The sequence below is a fragment of the Calidris pugnax genome, unplaced genomic scaffold (assembly GCF_001431845.1).
Source record: "Calidris pugnax isolate Ruff unplaced genomic scaffold, ASM143184v1 scaffold55, whole genome shotgun sequence".
Lineage (NCBI taxonomy): Eukaryota > Metazoa > Chordata > Aves > Charadriiformes > Scolopacidae > Calidris > Calidris pugnax.
In genome coordinates, this window is record NW_015090832.1 from 3,527,772 (window position 1) to 3,536,462 (window position 8,691).

General features: G+C 47.7%; 1 non-coding gene across 1 annotated transcript; it reads left to right on the top strand.

Annotated features, from left to right (window-relative positions):
- The first annotated feature begins 8,111 nt into the window (after positions 1-8,111).
- Positions 8,112-8,183, top strand: TRNAE-UUC. Its single transcript has one exon. It is a non-coding gene; the product is annotated as a tRNA-Glu (tRNA).
- Positions 8,184-8,691: the final 508 nt, after the last annotated feature.

The following is an 8,691-nucleotide window of genomic DNA, read 5'->3' on the forward strand; positions in this document are numbered from 1 at the left end:
ACCGGCAAAGAAAGCAGCCAAAAAAAAAAAAAAAAAAAAAAAAAAAAAAAGAAAGATTGGAAAAAACCCTCTGGTATTTGAGATAACCCAAACTGATCTTCCTGATTTGTGGCCTGGGTGACTTTGCCCATGTTCCAGTGTTGCCCAGTCTCAGCTGGGTTTGGGTCCGATCTAGGAATGGGCTCTTGCTCGAGCAGTGTTGGCTGTGGCCAGTTGCTGCTGTGTACCTTGCCGTGAGTCACCATGCTGAAGCACACAGGGAGGACAAAGGGTCATCGCTGGGGGTTGTCATCTGGTGTTTAGTGACACCACGTGTACCCATGGCTGGTGGGAGCGCACTAGACCCATGTCTGGGAGGAAGAGCAGCAAAGACTAGGACAAGTGGGGACAGTATCACCTGGCTCCACCACTCCTATCCCTCACTGACCTCCTTAGACCAAGTTTCTGAAGGTGCTGGTGGTCCTCAGGGCAGGATACATCTCACCTAAGCACTCTCAATGCTCATCTCAAAGCTCTCCTTTTCCTCTGAGCTATTTGTTCTTGTCTCTCTGTGATCAGTGGGAGAGAGGAGGTGTCTCCAGAGCCTAAGACGTCCTAAGATGGTGTCTAAACCACAAGGCTGACACCCTTCCAGAGCATCCATACCTCTCTGTTGACTTTTGTGGAGCTTATTACTAACCTCAAACTTCGTTTGGGAGACAGATATAAACTGGCTGGATGAGGATTTATCCTGAGGGGTGTGTGACGAGTGAAGGGAAGGATTTCTCAATCTAACCCAGGTCTGCTGAATCCTCCTTTGCAAATAAGTCACTTGCGTGTCCCAAAGGCAAAGCAAGAATTTGTAAATGAAAACTTTTTTCAAATAAATCTTTTGTAGGATTTACAAACCCTCTGATCGGATTTGTAACTCCAGACACAGATTTGTATACTTGCTGCGAGATTGGAAGGATTTAAAAATCCATCTCTTGACTTGTGAAACAATCTAATGTTTTAGAAACCAGGTAGCTAAACCTAAGACTAAAAGCACACAACACTTGGGCCTGAAGGTTTAGTGACAGGATTTATACATTAGAACAGGGAGATAATGTAACTCAGGTGTATTAAATCCTGATTTATTAACAAACTCAGAAGTAATAGCTTTACAAATAACTCCCAAGACATTTACAAGAGCTTAACCCTTAGCGTACTAGCATTTGTCAGACTGCCACCTCTGTGAATGCCAAGCAATACGTTTAAATAGACCAGGGAAAATCAACTGCTCTGCAGACAGGTCCTCCAGCCCCTCTCCTAGTGTTTCCCTCTCCTGCAGGAGCCAGGAGTGACTCCTGAGGGTCTGGAAAGGGGATTCCCTGTGTGCTGCAGACACCCCTGACACGTTCCTGGTGTGCCTTTTCGTCCCATTGTGCTCAGACACTCGTCGTGGCTGCACGTCTCCGCCTGCTCAGTGGGATGGGGCCCCATTGCATCCCTCTCACAGTGCCACCATTGCCACCGTGGCCTCTCTGCCTTTAGGGAGGCAATGGTTGGGCTCAGAAACCTCTAGTAGGTGGGCTGAGACTGGTGGGGAGAGGGCTGGGAGCCCCTGGAAACCACGGCATGCTGTGTCCATTATTGAGATCTTTGCAAGAAAAGACTCTTTCCGGGGATGTATCTCTTTCTCCCTGCATCTTCTCTTTCTTGTCTCCAGCAGCCTCAGGTTTTTTTTCAGTTACCTCCTATCTAGGCTCCATGGCTTTGAGGTCCTCAGGGGGTAGAGAGAGGGGACCTCCACTTTGGGATGATACGGCAGGTTTTCTTCCCGCTGTTCAAGTGGTCTGTGCGCTCTTGTATCTTTAAATCTCCTGGGTTCTGTACTAACCAGAATCTGGTCACAATCAATTCTGCAGTAATTTTACCTTTGACAAACCTGTTTGAAGATGAAGGTTTTCGCTGCAGAACCAACTTTTTCCCCATTCATGTTTATGCCAAACGTCCCAGCATAATAAAACGGCATTTCCAGGGCAGTTGTAATTTTTAGACAGAAAAACCATAATTACCTGGCGGAGTCTGACAGAGCTGCTAATTCCCCTTTCCTCTTTCCTCTGGTGCCCTATTAGCTTTTGTTTAGCATAATTGAGTTCTCACGGCTGCGGCATGCCCCAGCGAGCAGTGTGTTTCGGGGTTGCCCTGGGCACTTGACAAGCTCTGCGGGTATCCAAACCCTTCTACGGGGAGAGAAGCCCAGGGTATTTTCAGCTGGTGAAAGAACTCTGTGCTGTTTGTGTCCAAACTTGCTTGGAAACAAAATGTCCATTCACAACAGCTTGTTCCACTAATGGTATAAAGTGCACTAGAAAATGATTGTGAAAATAATAGCTACTTCTTAATGAGAGAGCCAGGAGCAGCCAGCAAAGGCTGGAGCTCCATGTGCAGGAGGAACTGGGATGGAAAAGGCACTTGACATCTCTTGTGGGTTCAGCTTGCACGAGCAATTAAACATTTTTAAAATTTAACTCTTATTCCCTTTGGTGAGCTTTTCTCTCTTCCTTCTATTTGGCTCTTCCAGAAATGGCTGCTCATTATTTTCGGAACGTTTTTCTATCCTACTTTGATCAGGACTGATTAGATGTAGCATGGGAGCACCCAGAAACCAGCCACTGAGTAAATGTGGATGGAGCCTTCCCTCCTGCTGAGGGGTGTGTGTGCCGCTGCTCCACCTGCAGCCATGGCAGCATCTCCGACAATCTTTCCTTGACTTTTCTATGTTTTTTTTTTACAAATATATTTAAGATTTGAAGTGTTTTGGGGATGAAATATCTGCTGCACTTCTCTTTATGTGTTTAGCTTTTGCATTTTTCACTTTAGGCACTGAAAGGTGTCAGGGAAGATTTTCAGTTTCTCTCCCAAGTTGACTCAGGTTTGTGGTGGACCAAAGCCCTGACTCGATAAAGCAGTCAGTGACCAGCTGAACTTTAACCACATCCTTATTCAAGAAAGCTCTTAAGCATGCGCTAAAATCCCATGAGTTTCAAGGGGGATGGACTGCTTTTTTATCCTGCCAAAATGCTCACTGAAGCTCTAGCTGAAGGTAGGACTGGAGTTGGTGTCTCTCTATGAGCATGTTTTTTGTGGTGCTGGGCCAGAATGCAGTTCCCAAGGACACCATGATGGCTGATGCCTTGCAGTAAGAGAGCAAAGAGTCTGCCCATCCGTCTGTCTGTCCGTCCGTCCATCCATCCATCCATCCATCCATCCGTCCATCTATCCATCCATCCTTCCTAGGCCATTCTGTGTTGATTCCTGACCCACACAGAATCACAGAGTGGCAGGGGTTGGAAGGGACCTCTGGAGATCATCCAGTCCAACCCCCTGCCAGAGCAGGGTCACCCAGAGCAGGTTGCACAGGAACATGTCCAGGAGAGTCTTGAATCTCTCCAGAGAAGGAGACTCCACCACCTCTCTGGGCAGCCTGTTCCAGGGCTCTGCTATCCTCGCAGGGAAGAAATATTTCCTCATGCTCAGACAGAATTTCCTGTGTTCCAGTTTGTGCCCGTTGCCCCTTGTCCTGTCACCAGGCATCGCTGAAAATACAGGCTTGAACACCATGGTTGCATGGGGCAAGCAGAGCAATGGTTTCTCTAAATATGGCAGCAGGTAGGGAAGAAGAAGAGGTGGTGATGGCACTTACTGATTTAACCCGGAGCAGCTGGGTCACCCGAAGAGCCCTTGGGTCACCCATGCACACCCTGCTCCATCTGGACCATGTCCCAGCAGAGACAATGCAAACCCTTGGACTTTCTCTGCTGGGCACTGCCTTTGCTTCCATCATCCTTCTCACAATTTCGGTGACCAGAAGAAGGGAAAGGGTTAAACCCAGAGTAATTAATGTAAGAAGACTGTTCATTACTATAAGACGTCTGTGTATCATTAAATTTCATTTGAGCTTTAATTAGAGGAATTATTTTTTTTTCATATAAAAGTCTTTGTTGTGTCAATTAGTTGATTGACTATCATCTGGTTTCTAGGTTAGTGAAACCTGATCCGTTGTGAATGAATTTGTTTATCAGGGAAAAGGGACCAGGGGATGGAAAAAAAATTCAATTAAATGTCAATGTGTGGAGTGACAAGCAGCATTCGATAGGGCTTTTAGTTTAATTGCTTGTATTTCATTAAGAGATGTATTTATCAAGAGAATTCTTCATTTTCAAAAGATCTTGGTTGTCTTCGTGGTCGCTTCTGGCTTTTTAGGTATTCTTGTAGTATTCAAATTACATAGAAAAATATTTTTTTAATTAGAAATAGGACTTTATTGTGACATGTCCCGAGACTGTTACATCACTGACATGCTGTGACAGCCTTTCGATGACATCCACATGCAAATGGAGGGGACAGGGTGTACCCCTACATCCTTTGAAAGGCTGTCACCAAAGATCTGCCTCTCCCTCTGCTATTCTGTGGTCCGCAACCACGTTGAAAATAGAGTGTCACTCCTGAAAGTTTGTGTGAGGAGGAAATCATCCAGCTCCCAGCCCTGGGAATATTTTGGAAGGTCTGCTTTGAATCTTTTAAAGGCTGTAAATCCCTTTGGGAGGGATGGTTTTCATTTGTGTTTTATTTGGATTCCAGCTCATCACTTGTGGTTGACAAATTAAAATGGAATAGCCTTTCGTAGGGGGCTGGCAGGCGCCCTCATAATACAGCGTGTTTGGCCTGAGCTGGTGTAGTTATACAGAGGCATCGCCTGGAGTATAAACACTCACAACTGGAACAAAGTGCTAAGAGCACTGAAGTTTGTTTTCATAACTTTCTGTTTATTTCTAATCCAGCCTAAAAACTGTGAGCAGATAAGCGCGCAGCTGGGCTGGTTTGAGAGATGGCAACAGGATTCCAACAAGGCTTCCAAAATGTTAAATGAATGATTATTTTCCTGCATGTCTGGGGAAACATCAGGAGCGGGGAACCCTTGCAGGCAGGGCGTGGTGATGGGGGCTCATCCCCAGCACGCTGCCAAGGGAGGAGCGGTGGGATGGTGGGACAAGGATGCCGTGTTAGTGTAGGACCTCCAGCAACACTTCTCCAAGGGCCAGACATCAGAGCCCAGCTTCACTCTTGTAGAGCACTGGGCGCTGGGATGCATCGGCCAGCAGCTTTTCTGAAAAGGAATATTTTTTGGCCTGGATGTAGGAAGACACCCGGTCAAGCGATCAGTCTATTGGGTATGGAGGAGAACTGAAGCAAAGTGACACCAAGTGACACCAAGTCCTGTCCCTGACCCGTGCAGCAAACCCTGTTGGGTGTCACTTTGGCAAGGTGGTCAAGCTCCACCTCAAAAATCATTTCATTCCTTGCCCTGAGGAGATTTGCTTTTCAGATATTGAGGTTTGGGAGCAGGTAGTCTCTCTCTGTGGATTTGCTCAGTGCCCAGCAGAAATCCTGGCAGGGCCTCTGGGAGTGTCTGTATGATAAGTAGCTCTAATGAGCACTAATTACATCCAGCACATGGGTGATCAAGCTCTTTTCTGAAACACAGCAGCACAGTTCAGCATTTTCTGCCATGTCTGTATTCTGTGCCCCTATTTGCTTGGAAAGTGCGGCCAGGACAGGGTCTGTTCCCAGAAACTCATTATTTCTCTCATTCTGTGATGAGAATTAACTTTCAACAAGTTCAGATAAGATGCTGGGAGGCAATGCACGAAGCAACTGGCAATTATATCCTCCCTGAACATTTTGTCTGCAATGCTACACCAGCATCATGACCACGACTGGGAAGCCTGGGCTTTTAACATGAGCCAAACAGAACGGAGAAATGCTCCAGGTTGTTCTCTCTGGGGCAAACTGTCACTTTACAAACGTACTCAGAGAGACCCAAGGTCTGGGCAGAGCAGAGCTGACAGGGGTGAAGAGTCTGGAGTTCACCTGAACCTACTGAAGAAGGAAAAATAAAAATCAGACCAGACTTTCCAAGGAGGCTTCATAGCAGCAGAAGAGGAAGAAAAAGGAACTGTACAGAGGGTGGCAATACTGTGTGATGTTTGGGAATTACTATGAAGAATCCTTCTCTTCCAATGTTGGGCAAGAGCTCTAGAAAAGCAACAGGAGCATGCTGTGAACATCAGTCACCTGCATCAGATACTCCTCTGTGCTTCCAGCTGGGGTGGGCTTGGCAAACATGGCTTCATTTTGAAGGCTGGAGGCAGCTCCTATGTGGTGGGAGGAGGCATGCAGAGCTCATCTTCCCCATCTGCCCATGAATGGTGGTGGTTGCACAGCCATGTTGTGTGGCTGTGCAGCCCAGGAAAACCCCCAAGGAGTTTCTCTGCTGGCTTTTTGGAGAACGTGGTCCTGCAAGCTGTTATCCCATCAGGAGCTGGATGCTCAGGGTCAGAGACGACAGGTTTTGATCCCTGGTTGGGCAAGCCATGGTCCTTTCAGATATGTGTGTCTTCATGGATGTCCACACATGGACAGGCTGTGTGAGTTTGGCCATGAGAAGCAGAAGGGTTTGTTCTCATTTGTTTGTTACTGCCAACCTGTTTTTCATCAAAAAAAAAAAAAAAAAAAGAGAGAGAGAGAAAAATCGTGTGTAAAATGTCTTAACTGAGAAACAAATATACACCTACTCATCCTCCTTGGAGCAAGACCTGCCTGGACATTGTCTTACCATGTCCCTAGGAGAAGTCCCTGATCTGGGCAGGCGTCTCTGCATGTCACCTCCAGGCACCAGAACAGCCTCTGTCCCCTTTCCTTGGCAACAGCAGTCAAGCTCATGGGGTTAATGCACAGGGTTTTTAGCTGTCACTTTTTCCTGACAATCAAAAATATTCTATTAGGAGAAGAAACGTTTTCCACTCCTTCCATCCCAGTGTCCCCAGTAAGCTGCTGGTTGTGTGCAGGAGATGGGGCATTAATATTGTTCTGGAAATCCCCAGCCTGGTGGAGAGCTGGATGGTGACCGTGCAAGCTGACAGCCCCATGGCTTCGAACCAAGACCTCTGGCTCGTTAGACAGACTTCATTACCCCGGGGAGTGTCTGCACTTAATCAGCCTTTGTGGCTTCTCCATCTGTCTTGGCTGCCATGACAATTCAGAGGTGTGAGAAGGTTCCTGGTCAGCTATTCAGACCTGCCTCCCGCCATCAGTTTTGGGGGTTTCCCTGGTCAAGGTGAAGGAGAGACCATCTCCTGTGCATCCCCTTACTAGACAAACTCATCCTGTCCTTTGCTCCACCGGAGGTCCTCTGCCACAGAGCCCCCTGAGCTACCTCCTGAGGTCCTGGTGGTGGGCCCATGGTGGAGGGGTGCTGAGGGACTCCAGCAGCTCCAGCCCCTAAGCCACGAGCATTTTGTTTTCATCCCTAAGTGGCTGAAGAAGTGTGTGCCTATCAGTAAATCTCCATCATCCCAACTGCTGGGTGTTTCCTCAGATAAGGGCGCTGTGTAATGGCAATTATGTTTTCATTTGTTGTGAGAAAACTTAATACGCAGAGTGGCAGAAATGTTATTCATCCTCTGTTAATTATGAGCTACTTACTGTAGGGAATCATGCAAAAACAACAAAAAAAAGTGTAATCAAATGAAATAAAGTGGAAGCAGCTTGTGCATTTGCCTTTATTCTGGGTGGAATTAGCTCCTGCAATGCTAGGCCACTAATTATCATTAATAATGCTGTGTGGCCCCATGTGTGACCTTGCCTTCAGCTCCACAGCAGCATCCCGAGGTGATGGATGCGAGGGCAGATGCTTGGGGCTGCGATCCAGGGGTGCTTTGTGGAGCAGAACTCCTGTGGGACTGGGCTTGCCTGGGACTCTGCTTGTCCCACCATGAACTCTGGAGTGGAGCTGCAGGACAGTCCCAGCAGAGCCCTAGCTGGATCAAAGACCTCAGGCCACTGCCTTTTTTACATCACTGTGTTTCATAGCATCATGGAATCGTTTGGGTTGGAAGGGATGTTCAAGATTTTCTAGTTCATCATCACACAGAAGTTCCTCTGCTACAGGAGCCCCTCCAGGCTGTGGGGTGCACCAGGCAACAGAAGGATGGGGTCATGGTGAGGTTGGCTGTTGGATGAGCCCAGGAGCTGGACTATCTGTCCCTGCAGGTCCAGGGCAGGGCAGGTGGCAGAGGCAGTTGTGGTCCCACATGGTCTAGCGGTCAGGATTCCTGGTTTTCACCCAGGCAGCCCGGGTTCAACTCCCGGTGTGGGAAACCAGTTGTATTTCATCTTGTGCCTGTTTTGGAGCTCCCCGGGACAAAAAAGATGCTGGTCTGCTGGAGCAGATCCAGTGGAGGCTGCCAAGGTGGCCAGGGCTGGACCATGGGACAGACGAAGGGAGGCTGAGATATGGAGCTCAGTCCCTGTCTGTTCAGACCAGAGAAAAGGCAAGGGGAAGACTTCATCGCTGCCTGGTGAATCGTGCAGGGAAGATGGGACCATGTTCTTCCCACAGGCATGCAGTGGGAGGATGAGAGGCAGCAGCTGGAACAAGGGAAGTTCTCCTAAGCTGTGAAGAATAATTTTATCACCACATGGTGGTGAAACACTGGAACTGAGGATCAGGAAAACCATGGGGTCTCTGTTCTTGGAAATATTCAGAACTTGACTGAACAAAAACCTAAGAACTTGCTGCAGATGGACCTAGTGGAGCATGTAAGTTGGACTATAAACCTTCAGAACACACTTCTGACCCATAATATTCATACTTGGAAGGTGTTA